The following is a 16,693-nucleotide window of genomic DNA, read 5'->3' on the forward strand; positions in this document are numbered from 1 at the left end:
CTATTTCATCGTTATTTCCTTTACTTGCCATTTCATTTATATTCATCAAGGACGATCTCAGGCTGTAGTGAGCCCCAACATCTGCTACCTAGCTCCCAGACCTCGGATTTGTTCTCATCAGTTATGAAAAGGATGGGTTATTGCTACCAAACCTTTGACTGATGCAATGCTTGGTGTGATTTAGCCTTTTGAAGTAGTTAAGTTATAGACATGCAGCCATTTACTTTTGTAGCCTTTAAGTAGCTGTACTACGAGCATTACTCTGACAAGTGCTAAGCCTCAGACTGAGACACTCTTTTGAAATAGCAAGACGTTCCCGGATTGACATTCTAATGTGAGGTAACTAGAGGTGAAGGAGACCCCTTTTTATAGCTCTACACTACTGGTACACATATCGTTGTTGCATTAGACACACCGATGTTGAAAATGATTGTCTTCAGCAGCATGAGGAAGAAATGAAGAATGGATTGAAAACACGTTTTTCAACCAAATCAGTGGATTTCAGATGGCAATAAGGTTGAGCTTGTCTGTCGTGTTGCTATGTCGCTTCTTCAAATACATCATCACCAACTTATTTCGACTCCATCAGCTAGGGCTATCCTGACTTCTTTGCAGGATGTTCTTCGTAGTAGGGTCAAGGGGTGTAAAGATATATTGGGTTTTAATATTGTAGCAATGGATCACCTTAAGCAATTACTATGCAACATTGCGCTTCTGGGAGTGTAGCACTGCGCTCCTAGCCGTGGTGTTACACTCCTGGGTTCAGCACTGCGCATAGACAAATGGTGTTATCAGTGAAGGTGATGTATGATTTGGGATTGCTAATCTACGTGGTTTATGAGCAACATATTTTGGAGGTGGAAGAGGAGCATTTATTGGGGTATTTTTCAAAAAAATGGATGGTGGTGAAATACACGATGCTGGAAATGCTTAGATCTGTCCAGCGGGTGAAAGGGATGATTATAGTAGTACATTGTGGATACTTATTGCTACAGATTTCCATCTTGGTTATATGGAAAAGGATGAAATTCGTCGCCATGATTCATTTTATGCATTTGAAGAGATATGCTCAATAGCTGAGCAGCGACAGGTAGATATTTTTTGCTATTTGGTGGTGATATTTTCATGAATACAAGCCATCAAGGACCACTCTAGTGAAAACTACAGAAATCCTATGGCGTTATTTCCTCAATGATCAGCTAGTATAGTTTCAAGTTGTCATTGATCAGATTGTGAATTTTACAAACGTATTTGGGCATGTAAATTACGAAGATCCTAATTTCAATGTTGGTTTACCAGTGTTCACTATTCATGGCAACCATGATGATCTAGCAAGAGTGGATAATCTTTCTGCAATTGACATCCTTTCTGCATGTAATCTTGTGAACTATTTTGGAAAAATGGTGCTTGGAGGCTCTGGGGTTGGTCAGATTACTCTTTATCCTATACTTATCTGAAAGGATGTTACATCTGTTGCTCTTTATGGGATGGGAAATATATGTGATGAGCAGCTTAACCGCATGTTCCAGACACCCCATGCTGTTCAGTGGATGCGGCCTGAACCTCAGGAAGGATGCCCGATGTCAGATTGGTTCAATATTTTAGTTCTTCATCAAAACAGGGTCAAAACCAATCCAAAAAATTCCATTAATGAGCAGTTCCTTCTGCGTTTCTTAGATCTTGTAATTTGGGGGCATGAACACGAATGCTTGGTTGACCCACAGTTCCTGGAATGGGTTTTCATTTAACACAGCCAGGCTCTTCAGTTGCAACATCCCTGATTGATGGTGAAGCAAAGCCCAAGCATGTGCTTCTTCTAGAGATAAAGGGGAGCCAATATCGACTGACGAAAATCCCTTTGCAGTCAGTGAGACCTTTCGAATATCAAGAGGTCGTATTGAAGGATGAACCTGATTTAGATCCAAATGATCAAGATGCTGTTCTAGAATTTCTAGATAAAGTGGTAAAAGATATGATTATACTGGCTGAAAGAAAGAAAGTTAGTCGTTTGAAACTCAAGATTCCTTTAGTTCGAAATCAAGGTAGACTATGCAGGCTTCACAACAATAAATCCTCAAAGATTTGGTCAAAAATTTGTTGGAAAGGTTGCAAATCCACACGACATTCTTCTCTTTTCAAAGGCCACAAGAAGATTCAAGATGTTGAATGCCTGCGACCAGAGGAACTTAACCAACAAAACATTGAGGCCCTTGTTGTAGAAAGTAATCTGAAGATGGAGATCCTTCCAGTTAATGATCTAGATGTTGACACGGAATAAACTTGTGGAAGAAGTAGATGTATTGCAAATTAAAGAAGAGGAGGATTTAGTCCACAAAGTAGGCCAATGCATGTAGGAGCGTAAAGTGTTTGCTGAAGATGGGCAGTGAAAAACATTTTGACACAGAAGGAGGCAAACCTGCTTAGCATTCTGTTGATCCAGTTGTAGGCAATGCACAAATCCAGCAGTGGGTGAGGAAAATCTCAGATTTTAGGGCTTAATATCAGCAGTCAAAGATTGAAACAACAGTAAAAGGGCAGATTTTGTGGAATATGGTTCCACACTTAAAGGAGCAGATCCAGTAATATTAATTCACTTGGAAAACCTTCACTAAATTTGGGTTTTCCAAAATTATTTCTCATGGTTCTCGAGACAGTTTGGAGTATTAGTTGCAAATTAAGTGATCATATTGTTTAGTTTTGATATTATTTCATGATAGGATTTTAATATTAATTGTATTTATTAATAGGATTTTATTTTATTTTTTATTTCCTATGTTGAGGAAATAAAAATAGATTTGTAATTTAGTATATATAGGATTAGTTTTGAAGATGTAAGGGTTTGATTTTTGCAACAGGAAGAAGCATTTGGACTGTGTAAAGTTTTATTGAATATCATAATAAAGCAGTTTTTGCCCTTTATGCCTAGGATTCATCACGGTGCTTAAATGTCAGTATGTTTCTTCTCGTGTAATTCATTTACACATTATGTTTTTCTCCTTTGTTTGAGCATTATCTAAGTGATATGTTAGGAATTCATCCATAATGATGTGCCTTTCATGATGATTTTGCTATGAGTTGCAATGGTAGTTTTAGCAGAATTCATTTGTTGTTAGATGCTCTATTGAGCAACCTTGTTATTCTCTTTCCTCTAAAGTTTTTGTTGCAGATCCATCCTTTGTCTAATGCCTGCAGAGCAGTGGGCTTTCTCCCTCATACTTCTCACATTTACAATCTTCACTTGGCTGAACATGCCACTTAATTTGTGCCAGGTTTGTTGGAAAAAACTAACATAGATTCCATAGTCCAATCAACCTTTCCCTTGTTGTTTTCGATCCAAAACAAATCAAATCAAATTCTCTGATCTAATATACCTAGCCTAAAATCAACATTCATTTCAGTCATCTCAAGCCCTAGTTGCCAATATCCTAATTGAGATTGACAAGGAGAGAGACCTCTCCCAAATTGGTAGGGCTAGCTACCAGGTTAAGCATGGTTTGATGTTACCCTAGACCTGCCTTCACTCAGCCTGAGGTCAATATAGGCACGAACAGTGTCAATTTCTCATTATCAGTCTCAAATACTAAACATTTAAGCTTGTTGCTCGTGCATAGGCCTAGTTGGATTTGACAATGACATTTGGATTTTTCCTCATGTTTGACACTATCACCCTTTCTCTAATGAATACAGGTGATGTGTGATCATCCAGAACGTTTTTTCTTTGTGTTTATGAATTCCTCTTTTGAAACTCATGAAATGATAGATTCTACACATCCATTACCAAATCATCGTTAAGGAGAACAACATCTCCTTACTCGCTCGGGGATGGCTCTGCTACTATAGGAGGTGGAGACTGAGGGATGACATGTGGGTCGACATCTTCAAGTTGTAGCTCTTGTTCCAAATCCATGTTTGTCACTTCGATAAATTGCTAAATCTACTGAGAAAGCTCTCGATCATGCTTTTTTTCACCTTCCTCCTTGGCTATTGGTTATACCTATTCTTCAACCTATATCGACATTGTTTCCTCTATCACTATGCTTTTCCTTTGTTCTTATTCCTACTTCTGCTTCTCTTCTCATTCTCTCCTTATCAACTCATGTTCTGTGTTCGTCTTCTCTATCTCTTGTAGCTTCAATTGTGCTTCCTGCAACCTCTACTTTTCTATCTTCCTCCAGTCTACTCTTTGTATCCTCTTTTATTCTATTGCCAAATCTTCTTTCACGACAAGAGGATATGCTTTCATTTTGAAACTTTTTACTCCCTCTAGACTGTCAACAGTCTTCCTCTCTCCCTTGTCCTATATGAGATTGCTACCTTCTACTGCTACTTCTTCCAGAGTTTTCGTTGCCTCTAGAGCAACCTCTGAATTCCTTACTAAACTAACCAGCTCATTAAGTCTAGAGGCATTGTAGAAGTACCTCCAAGGATCCTCCTATGGCTAATGAAATTCCCCACTGATCCATGGAAAGTAAACTCTCATACAGTGGTCCTTGAAAATACTATAGGGATCATACATATTAAAGTCCTTAGTGTCAAATTCAAATTTCACTATCTCTTTAGCCTCGGCATCTGTGACTTTCATGTTCTTTATCTCGTATAATCTAATATGCAAAGGAATACTTGGCCATGGTGCTTTCTTCTTTCTGTGCAGCACTGCTGACAACCCTCTAGCGAGATGGTAGGATACTTCTTGCCTAATTAGACTATCAATGGCATACCCTGGTAAGACATGCAAAGGCTTCTTTCCGCCAAACACTCTAATGAAGGTCCCACTTTGCGAGGCATACCAATCTTCGATGTCTCTTATCACCTCCATTGCTTCTCATGACATGCAATGTGGATCTTGTTAAAGGATAAACTTGTATAGTGAGATGATGAGATGGTCAGTTAGCCACAACATTACTTGTCAATAACTACATCCCGAAAGAAAATTTCAATAGATTTGCATGACAGGATCTCGTGGTGTGCATGTCCAGTTCATGTAAGGGAACTGCTAATGTGTAAAGATTGCATCCAATAAGAACACAAACATATAAAACCTTTCTCACTCACCCTTTAGTGGATTTTGAGCTTATGCTACATGGGCCTTCAATCGTTGAACCAATAGATCTGACTACTTGAATGGCCTCAAATCGTTCACCAACTAATCCAAGAAGACTGCCCACCCTTCATGAAAGGTTTCAGTGCTCTCTTGGCCATGGATTCTGGAAGAAAATATGACCATGAGATGGTAAGCCTTACTGAGGCACTTTGTCTTGTACACATGGGTGGGTGTTTGTCGAAACATTGATGGCTCTTTCACCTAGTGTTTGACAATGTCTCTTGTGTTAAAACAGTTGTGGGTGGCATAGAAGAGTGATTCCATGCACTCTACTAGTTCAAGCAAGTGTAAAGTTTCTGAAAGTATTCTGCCTAGAAGGTAGCAAGCTTCTTCCCGTTGGCACTACTCAATGTCAGGGTCTTCTCATCCATGTGTGAGACAATCCAACCAATTATGTCTACACATGGGAAGGTGGGATACCTTCATGCAACCTTGTAAAGCCTTGAGTACTAGATGATAAGATAAACTTGTTGGTCCTCTAAGTCTACCTCAAAGTATTTTGCAAAAGCATCTTTAATTTTCTGCCATGTAAGTGATGATCCTCTCTCTATAAACAACTGAGAATCTGCACACAGTAGAAAATCAACTGATGTTTACTCAACTTCTTCCCCAATACTACTCTTAGTTGTTTCCTTTGATGCATCTCTCCTAGATACCATGGTAGGAGTGATTGTTGGAGAGGTTTTCAGCAACTGATGTACCCGTGGGATAGAAAGGACACTCATGGTAAGAAAATGTCAGTTTTAAGTAAAACAACTTACAAGGTGCATTCAAGCAGAAAATCGGGCAGTAGCTGGGGAGGATTGTGAAATTTTCTCTAACAAGAGGGACTGGGTGCCTGTGGAAACTATATACTGTGCAGTCCCAACAATCAGGATCGAAGCTTGATGGTTGAAACTATGTAATGCATAGTTCAGCAAATACAAAGGCCTAGGAGAGACTACGCATTATTCAGTCTCAGTGACCAAAGATGTCAGCTTGGCTCCTAGAATTGCATCATGCACAGTTGGAGAGAACTTCGACTATGAATTGAGAAACTTTAGAGGCCAAGCTTGTGGCTTGAGCCTCAGCATTACAGAATTCTAGCTGAGCAAAGTGAAAACCGACCAAGGGAAAAGCAGATCTACCCAAGGGAAGTGTGGAAAACTAACAAATTTGGGAGATAATGTGAAGCTAAGTGTAGATATGAATAATTTTATATAAATGCATGTGAATCAAGTGCAAAAATTATTCAAACAGAATGAAAAAGAAGTATGCAAGGAGAGTCGCCGAAACGGTGACCATTTGTGCAAAAACAAGAAAAATAATTGGACACTTCGGAAATGAAATATAAAACTTAAAAAAACACTTTTAGAAGTTAAAACAAGTCAAAATGCTAGCAACCATGAAGAGAAACAAGTGAAAACAACACTCACATAAGATAAACAACAAAAAGAGAGAAAAACTAACAAAATATGACAAAAGAAAAACTCATCCGGAAAAGCACTGATGATCACAACAAAGGTTCCTTGATCTCCTTGGGAATTCTAGAGCTCCAAGATTGAATGTGAAAATGAGCTCTAGAACCATCGATTAAATAGATTTGGAAAAATTAGGGTTTATGACGTGCATGCCTAAAATCGAGAAAGGAACACTTGGTGGAAGTCTTTAAAAATAGTGCAAGTCCCTCTAGGATACTAAAAATAGAGTCCTATTTTTTAGGGATGCTTTTTGATTTATTTATTTTTTGGGAAACTTACCATGCACACTACTGGGAAAGACTGTGCAGTTCTGGGGAACTATGTTGTTATCACTCAAAATTGATCATCTGGCCATAACTTACTAGATGGATCGAAGTATTTTCCATTATTCGAGAATAACCTAATATTTTGTTATAAATTAGAGGGTTCTACATTCATTCTCCACTTTCAACGATTTTCATTGTTGCACTCAGTGTTGCATCTCTGATTATTATCACTGTTGCTTGCCATTTTATTTTTCCATTTGAGTTCCCATTGAGCTCAAACATTTTGTTTGTTGGGTTTACACATTGTAGAGGAGAAAGACTCTGCAAAGTTGAAGGCATTGAGGATACCCAAGAACCCATCCCACAGAGGGGGATTGGTAACATTATTTGTTCCCTTCACAGGTGTCATCTAATAAAATATACTCTTTATATCTGGTTTCCATTAGATTATTGGAGTTATTTGCGCTTATTTTCTTATTCCATTTTATTGTTTAACTATTTCTGTTGCATACATCAGGACTTTGGTAGGTTTTGTTTCTATGAATTACTGTAGATCTACATTGTTTTACATCCATTTCTACTATTAAGGTTCTTTGTCATCCACAGTTTAAAGTGGTTTCTTTTCATACACCCTCGATAAGAACTCTACATAACAGATGGTGACTCCACTGGGTTTTTAATTATGATTCATAAAGCCAAAAGATGGCAACTCCGCTACATTTTAAATTCTGATTTAGAAACCTAGGCGACCTTTCATTTTCAGCTTAGGGTTTTTATTTTTATTTTCAGTCTCTTAATTTTGTTTACTGGCATTCTAACCATAGATTAGCCAAATTTATAACTTCTGAAAGTTTTCTGGTTATTTCCATAGTTGATAGGAACCGGTCGCACTCGACGCCCGAGAACTGAGGAAAAGGAATCACATTTTTCAGTCCCAAACCTGTGATCTAGAGGTTCAGAGCACACTTTCTAGCCCAAAAAGTGTGATCTCCCCAAAAATGGGTTAATACCTGCGATTGTAGGGTTTCCGAGAATTTTTCTAATCATTTTTTGGGTTTTGCTAAGATCACTCTCATGGATTGGTTGACCACTTTCTTAGCCCACTTAGGCCTTGATCTACTTATTTTTTTTGTTGAAGTGGAATTTAGCCCCCTAGGTCTTCTAGTAAGCTTCCACGTTTGTAGGAGGAGTTCATTTGAGTAAGAAGTCTGAGTTTTTGTAGATCTTTTGGCCATACATTTCAGATATGTACCTTTCTTTTTAAAATATTTAAGGATAGTTTGTTTCCATCCAAAGTTCCCTCTTGAACCTTGTTTGGTCATTTGCCTTAGGTTGCCATTGGTTTCCCTAGGTTCCACGCCCATCACTCTATCTTTTGCAACAATTTTCCTCATTGGATCTTCGCTATTGTTGCACCACTTTCCAGAAGCATAGTGTCATTTTACCCTAGTCACATTGACTCTTAGATCTCTTGGCTATTTTAGTGTGTTTTCAATTGATTTCACCAACCACCACAATGTTTTCAAACCCAGTTTGGGTGGGGTTTAGATAGTTGATTTTCTATTTTTAATTTCAGTTTATTTACAATATTTCAACAATCTTTTTCTTTTTCTTTTTTCAAACATGATCTGGGATTAATTAATAAATGCGCATATTTTCACACACAAGAACACCTTAAGCAAAGGGAACTTGGTTAACACTGCAAGGCCAAGACTTAACTTAATTGATTTATCTCCCTAATAGAGACAAAGACATTTTGTTTATCTCCCTTCACCATTGTTGTGTCACTTGTGTCTTGCAACCATTGTGCCACCAAGGCGTTTGTCATAGACACTTTTAGGTATTCATCCCTAGTTTCCACTTGGACATATTACTACTCCCCGTAGGGTTCGATTTAGTCCTCACCCAAGTCCCCATACCAACTCTTCTTTTGCTCATCTGATTGCTCATATGATTTCGAGCTCCTTCACTGCATACCATCATCATGTCAAGAGAAAGTGCAAGTGCAGGAAACCAACTTGGTGGTGGTTCTGGTTCTACCTCGATAACCACATCTAACGGAACCATTACAGGAACCATCCTGACAACTCCTTTGCTACCTTTCATGGGTAGGTTAAGTCTCTCGAATTTTAGCTAGTTGATTAATGACCCCATGCATCACAATGATAGTTGGCTAGCTATGTCAAGTAAGCTTCCCTCAAACATTCCCAAATTTGATGGTAATTCTGGAGAGGACCCCACTAATCACATCTGCTCCTTCCATATGTGGTGTTTGTCTAATTCCATCACCGATGACTCCATTCATCTTTGTTCCAATGCATGCTCACTAGAGATGCTACGAAGTGGTACATTAACCAGACCGCCACCTCTCATTCCACTTTTGTGATGCTTTCTAAAGCATTCCTTTCACATTTTCAGTTACCTCTCTGATATGACACTGTTAGTGAGCTCTTGATCACATTTCATCAGTCCTTTGCCACCCACCTTTCGAACCATGTCTAGGAATGGTGTAAAAGGAAGAGCATGTATCTTGCTCCTTCCTTCGAAGTTTATTTCTACCTTGATTGGTTTCTTAAGACTCTTTTAGTGTCCATTGCCAAAGATGTCGCATCTCACTTTCCTCAGATAGAGGAAGAGGCTCTCTAGACTGATCTAAGATATGACTTGATTTATGATTAATCTAGTTATGTCTATACCATTATACCAGACCTCCCTCGTCCTAGTAGTTCCAATGCACTAGGGGAATATCGCGCCGCCAATGGTATCATTGGAGATATTTCACACCCTTCGTCGTATACTCAACAGAGTTAGGGCTATTCGTAGGGGGCATTAGTTCCTCTGACACTTATCACCCTCTTGCTAGCAATGTGTATTCAAGAAAAATAACATCTTATGCATTTACCCAACCACATCAACATATTTCAGGGCCACCTAGCACTCAACCTGTGTACCAAACCATTTTTACAACTATGCACCGCCGAGTGCTCCAACCTCTCAGGCATTAGCGCCACAACCTCCCATGCATCCTTAGCCCCAATAGCCACTACCCCCTCAGGGTCAAGTATATGCATAATAGAGTGCAACCAATCCCCAAAATTCAAAGAAAAAGAAATAAGGGGAAGAGTAACAAGGGTAACCATAGTAATCAACCCTAGGGGAACTAGCCAAACACCAACAACCAGTAACAGGGCAACCAACCCAAGCAAAAAAAGGTTGTTCATATGAACAAGAATTTTCCATGTTCTGGTGTACATGGCCATTATACTCATGAGTGTCCCATCTTATCTCATATGTGCCAAATGTGGGAAGCCCATGTAGCTTCTAAAGGTCAACCACCCATGCAACAACTGCCTCAAAATCCTGCGCCATCTAAACCTAGTATGCTTATGAATCCTTTCCCTCCGCAAGGATTTGTTGCTACTCAACCTTAGCAAAGGTCAAGTAGCCCACCCTCCCCAACGTTCTAGTCCTAGTGACTACTAGATTCTCATGATGAATTCTGATGTGGGCTAGTACCTCCAATGTCAACTTGTAAAATCGGTCACATCAATACAACAAGCCATCGACTTCGTGTGCAATCGAGGCCAAAACCAAAGAGTCTACTGAGTGTCTTACGACACAAAATGGTTCCTTAGAGATCTCTCAACCCAAGGTTGAGTTAATTCCAAAGATTCCCAAAGGGCCATTATGTTGTAATGCGGCTTCTAAACGAGCTGCCCAAACATACAATATAGTAGACGACTTAGCCTAATCACCTGTCGCCATGTCGACGCTGGAGGTCCTCCAGTCATGTCCATCTCAGAAGAAAATGCTACTAACTTCTATGGGTGCAGTAGATCCTTCACATGATTGTTTGATTGTCTTTCCTATTGATGCATCAGAACATCCTCCATTAACATCATCTGTTGCTTTTCAGATACCAGTTTGAATCTGTAATGCCACCATCTCTCGATGCATTATTGATGAAGATACATCCACCTGCGTGATGTCCACTATGATTTGGAAGCAACTCAAGTCACCCGAACTATCCCCATCCACCATCACTTTGCTTACTTGGGACAATCACCCCTCCCAGCCTCTCGGCATGTATCGCAATTGTCCAGTTACTATTGTGAGCAAGACGATATCTGTAGACATTGAGGTTATCAATGCCCCTCTAGATTGCAACATTATATTGGTTCGTAGTTCCACTTATGCCATATCATTCATCATGTCTGTGGTTTTTTGCAAGATGTGCTTCCCCCATAAAGAGAATATCGTCACTATCAATCAGTTGATATACTACAAGCCATCATCCTTGACCTCCCCTAAGTCCATTATCTCATCGATGTACGACAAACAGTCTGCCACCCCTCTCATTAGTGTTTCACCTAGAGTCTACATAGATTCCACCTTCTTGGGTGCTTACCTTGGTCTTGCCCCTCCCATCTGTGAGCCCAACTCATCAAGGGCTTGTATGTTACAAGCGTCATAGGCTTCTCAAAAGCATTCTAGTGCTTTTGGTCAATAATCAGCTCCACAACACCCTGTTGTTGCGACTTCAACTGATCCATATAGATCCACTGCTCTAGGACCTCCTCCTTTTGTGGGTGCCTCTCCTTTTTTCTCACCAAGAACTCTTCCTCTAGGCCTTAATGATCTAGGAGTCATTCCCCTGGGACATTATCTTATAAGACAGACACCTTTTTCTTTCCTCCTCCTATAATCTTTTTTGTCCCTTTTATGGCAGCGTTGAGTCTCTCTAACATGACTTTGGGGATCCCAATCTAGTACATTGATCCCAAAACAAGAACTCATCCTCGTCATCTCATAGCATATCATGCTTTGACACCTGTTCAACCGGTCCCAATGACCCTTGCCACTGCTCCAATTTTCCCGCAACCTCAACATGGACCCACTCCTATTGTGAAATCATCCAGACAAGGGGGAAAATCCAAGAAGAAGGAACCTAAGCACAAGTCTTCCCAAGCACCTCCAGCTCCTAAGCCATACAAATTTGAATCCTCCATGCACTTTGTGTGATGTTGTTGGGCATGCCACGAATAACTTTCCTGAATTTCCTCATCTCAAACCTTTTTTCAACGATACGTTTCTTGAGTCTAACATCCCTGAGGTCTAAGTTAACTTACCTGATTCAGCTAAGAAACTTAAATTGTTGTGCACGAATCACCCTTATGCTTTGTTCAATCATTATGGTTACTATTTCCATTGTTTACCTCATCTCAACGAATTTTGCGATTGCCTCCATGTGCTTCATAACTTCAAGGTCGCTCGTAGTGGATCATGTACTCTCTACCTATGGATTCTGGTACCACTAGTACATAAGAATAGGAGGACTATTGTCCCACCATCGTGATCCCTCCCCTTGATGTCGAGATAATGGACACCATGGTCCATATTCTTTACTTGTCGCCATCCTTTAGTTATTCACAGGAAAACCTCTCTCAGGTTCCCACGCGTGCCTTTGTTGGACCTCCCTCATTGGAAACCCGAGTCTTAGCATTGGTAGATCTTCCATCTATTAGTTGGTCATCTACCATTTCAGATGATGCGTATGTGCACCTTCCTTCTCAGTATGATGCACCAGGTACTGTTGTCGCATCATGTAGTATGTTTTCCTCCAATCATCTGATCTTCCATTCCGATGAGGACATCATGGAAGCAATGATTACCCCTGATTACCCTTGGGATGATATGTACCATCGTGCATACTACCTTCCATATTTGCAAATCTAGAAGTTTTCCACTCATCTTACTCGTGATGATCGATGATATATCCAATACGAGGCCCCTTGTTATCTTCTCATCGGCGATGACCATTATCGTCGCGATGTTGATTCTATCCTTCATCATTGTCTCACTCATTATTATGGCTAGGACCTTACATCATTCGTAAGCACTTGGCTAAGGGGGCATATCTTCTAGAGGATTTCAAAGGCCAACTTCTTCTTAATCCTCACAATGCACTCTACCTCAAGAAATTTTACTCATAGATATCCCATTGATTTGCATGTATTTATTTCTGTCATGCATTTAGGTAGGTTGCATCATCTCATTTTTCATCTTTTACACCTTTCAAATGGATCCATCATCCACACTTTATATCGATTATGCTGATGGTGTGAGTCCCTTCTCTAGGAATCTAGCCTTGGCAGCATGGGCCATTTTCACCCCCTTGCATACGTTATTACATTCTAATGTTGTGTGCATTGGATGTGCCACCAATAACCAGGACGAATATGATAGGTTTGTTATTCAATTCCCTTGCTCATCGCATCCTTCATCTTCATGTTCGTTTGGATTCCTTTCTACTTGTCATGCAATTGAATGTTGTGTATGATGTGCATAACCAAGTCCTATTTAGAAAATATCTATGAGTTAAGTTGTTGGTACGTGAATTTGAAACCATTACTTTCATTCATGTTCCTACAGCTGAAAATAACTATGTAGATACCATTTCAAACAATATTCTAGATTGGGATTTATCACATGTATACTGCAGAAAACAACCATAACCAAAACAAACAGTGAACCACAATCGTCATATAAAATATGCCTAACAACATTACGTATCTACATATAAAAATAAATGTGTTTGGAGTCCACCACTCTACATACATTTGGTAGGTCCGTAGCATATTGGGTGGCCCATAGGCCCCTACATATCCTTATCATTCTTTGGAGGATCTCGTGCCAAGTTGAGCTTAGATGCTTGAATCCCTTTTTTGAGCACTCAGAACACAATGGTGCTCCACAAAATCCTCCTACTAGGGGGCATCTATTGTGTAGTGTTCTTCTCGAAGGTGTACGAAAACAAACCAGTTTAGGTTGTGGATGACAAATAACCCTAATAGTAAAAATGGATCTTAAATAATGTGGATCTGCGGAAAGTGATAGAAACAAAAGCTACCAAAGCCTTGATCTATGCAACTGAAATATTTAACAGCAATGGAGTAAGAAAATAAGCACAGGTAACTCCAATAATCCAATGGAAACTAGATATATAAAGAATATATTTTATTAGATGACACTTGTGATGGAAACAAGTAATGTTACCAGTCCCCCTATATGGGATGGGTTCTTGGCTATCCTCAATGTCTTCATATTTTGTAGTCTCTATCCTCTATAATGTGTAAAACCCAACAAACAAAATGTTTGAGCTCAATGAGAACTCAAATGGAAAAGAAAATGGTGGGCGACAATGATAATAATCAGAGCTGCAACAATGAGTGAAACAATGAAAATGATCGAAAGTGAAGAATGAATGTAAAACCCTCTAATTTATAGCAAAATATTAGGTTATCCTTGAATAATGGGAAATAATAAACTATTATTAACCAAATTATAGAATTAACCATTTGGATTTTTTTATTATATTTGGTTGGAGGAAAAAAGCATATAGATTGGTTAAACACTTATATTTAGAAATAATAAATAAATAAATTATTTATTTATCATCTCAAGGAATATGGTTAAGGAATAATAAACAAATAATGATTAATTTAAGTATTCCTAGGTGATTTAGTCAAACTTGACAAGGAATAATAACTAATTAGTGATTAATTAACTATTCCTAGAGAAACATAAGATTATTAATGATTTATCTATTTATTTCTCATAACCGGGTCAAGTATGACAACGAATATTAGTTAAACAATTGTTTAATTAATTATTCCTATAAGATAATTAAATATATAGTGATTTATTTAATTATTCTACATGGGTTTAATAAAAAATTACTTAAAAATGTGGTTTATTAAGTAATTTCTTACAGGGAAAGAAATTTTAGTATGGTAAAATTGGTCCTACATGGTGTACCTTGATCCATCTAGTAAATTATGGCTAGATGATCAATTTTTGAAGATAACAGATTGTGCCCCAATGTACGAGTGTTAGGAGAAAAACGTATGACCGAAGTACGTTTTAAGGACACAATCACTGGATACCGAAGGGGAGAAAGAGAAAGAGAGAGAGACCGATGGAGCTGAATCGAAAGAGGATAGTGACAAAAGGGGCGAGACCAACTAGCTGATTTAAGTCTAATATTATGTTGTGGTACCTGATCTCAATGAGGTGGGGGAGGCATATCTATACTGGCCAATATAACTCAGTACAAAAAATAATGATGCACCGAGACAAATGAAACTGAGCAATAAAGTACATGTTGAATGGTACATGACATGTTGGCATAGTTGAGAAAAAAATAATATAATGTGTCCCATATACATAATGCACCTGGAAAAACATGAGCCAGGACTTGAGACAATAACATCTGAGTACATGAGATATAATGTCCCCTCCCTCAAAAAATGGGTGGGAGGAAGGGTATAACAACCAAAGAAGCCCTGTTGAATAGGAAAAGAGCGCTGCATAAATGAATGGATCATCTAAAGGAGATATGCATGCTATGAGTGTTGCAAGTGGCAGGAACCAAACCCATCAAATCTGTGGAACTACATCTGAGGCTATAGCATAATAGGAAGTCATCCGGGCATGTGGGTGGCTACCTGAAGGGCCATCCCCTCATGAGGTCTGAAACATCTGGCATACAACCAGGAATCACTGGTACAATTTGGTGCATCAAAAGCATGAAACAACCAAGTCAAAGGGAAATGATGAGTCCCTTTTCTTAATCTGAGGCACTGAACAAGAATGGAAGCGGGAACCAAGATACACCTGTTGGAAATAATACTGAGGAAGGGGGGGTGAATCAATATTTATCAAATCAATATCTTTTTCATTTCATAATCAAATTTGTATATGCTAATTCAATGAAGGTAACTCGTGTGGACATGCAACTGTCTTTAAAGAAACCAGCGTATATCTAGCAAACTTATGATTCAATTAATTCATCATATGTTGATCTTTAATAAGCGCATCAATACTTCATTAACCATATAAATAGTAACCATGTGCAATAATAACAGAATATACCATGACACATAGACAACACATATGAACACCAAGATTTAAGGTGGAAACCCAATGCATGACAAAAACCACTAGCTGTTGTCTTCTTTTAATATAAGAAAAACCTGTTTACAATCTTGTACTGTTGTAGACTCATACCAATATGCAGGCACCCACCTGAAGAAGGATACTACCTTCTCTCATTCTCCATCTTCTACTGGAAGGGAGATACAACCCCCTAGCCCTTGTACTAGCCGATCCATTTAACAGTATGTAGGCGTCGGCCTATAGAATGCTGAAACCTTCACTCTTTTTCTAGCTGCTACTAAAAAGGAGATCTAACCCCTACCTTTTTTATTGGCTGATATGTTTACCAGTATGTAGGAACCAACCTAGAAAAGGATACAACCTTTTCTCTTCCTCCAAGGATCACGTTTCATAAATTTTTAGACTAGATAATCCTGGAACATAACAGCACAATCTGAAGGCCATGTTTCATCCAATTTTCATACTGGACCCATCAGCAACATTGAAGCTCAAAATAAATCACTATTGCAATACAACCATCAAATACATTTACATCAGCCAATCAATTAAAGTCAATCATAAATCTCTGAATCAACCACAACTCAATCTATCACTGAAAAACCATCATCATTAAAGAAATCACAATCACTCAATCTAAACATTTAGAACACTCTCACCAGAACACAATGTAGAACCCAAATTTCTGCATCAATCACCAGAACCAACTGCAACATCAACCATCATTTTTCATACTGTATACGCTAATTCAATGTGATGAACCTGCATGTATATGCGCTTTTATCAAAGTGAACCAACATACAAATCTGCAAATACTAACTTAAAAACTTTACAGTTATTCCAGACTTTAGTCATACCCAAATCATAACATTTACAGAATAAAACATGTGTAAGTATTCATATCTAGACTA

General features: G+C 38.7%; 2 pseudogenes; both read left to right on the forward strand.

Annotated features, from left to right (window-relative positions):
* The first annotated feature begins 1,012 nt into the window (after positions 1-1,012).
* LOC149236042 (double-strand break repair protein MRE11-like) lies at positions 1,013-2,278 on the forward strand (annotated as a pseudogene).
* Positions 2,279-12,206: 9,928 nt separating this feature from the next.
* LOC149236043 (scarecrow-like protein 32 pseudogene) overlaps positions 12,207-16,693 on the forward strand; it is a 57,433-nt pseudogene continuing 52,946 nt past the window's right edge.

The sequence above is a fragment of the Pinus tabuliformis genome, chromosome 8 (assembly GCF_031772625.1).
Source record: "Pinus tabuliformis cultivar Carrire ecotype Pingquan chromosome 8, CPIR1, whole genome shotgun sequence".
Classification (NCBI taxonomy): Eukaryota; Viridiplantae; Streptophyta; class Pinopsida; order Pinales; family Pinaceae; genus Pinus; species Pinus tabuliformis.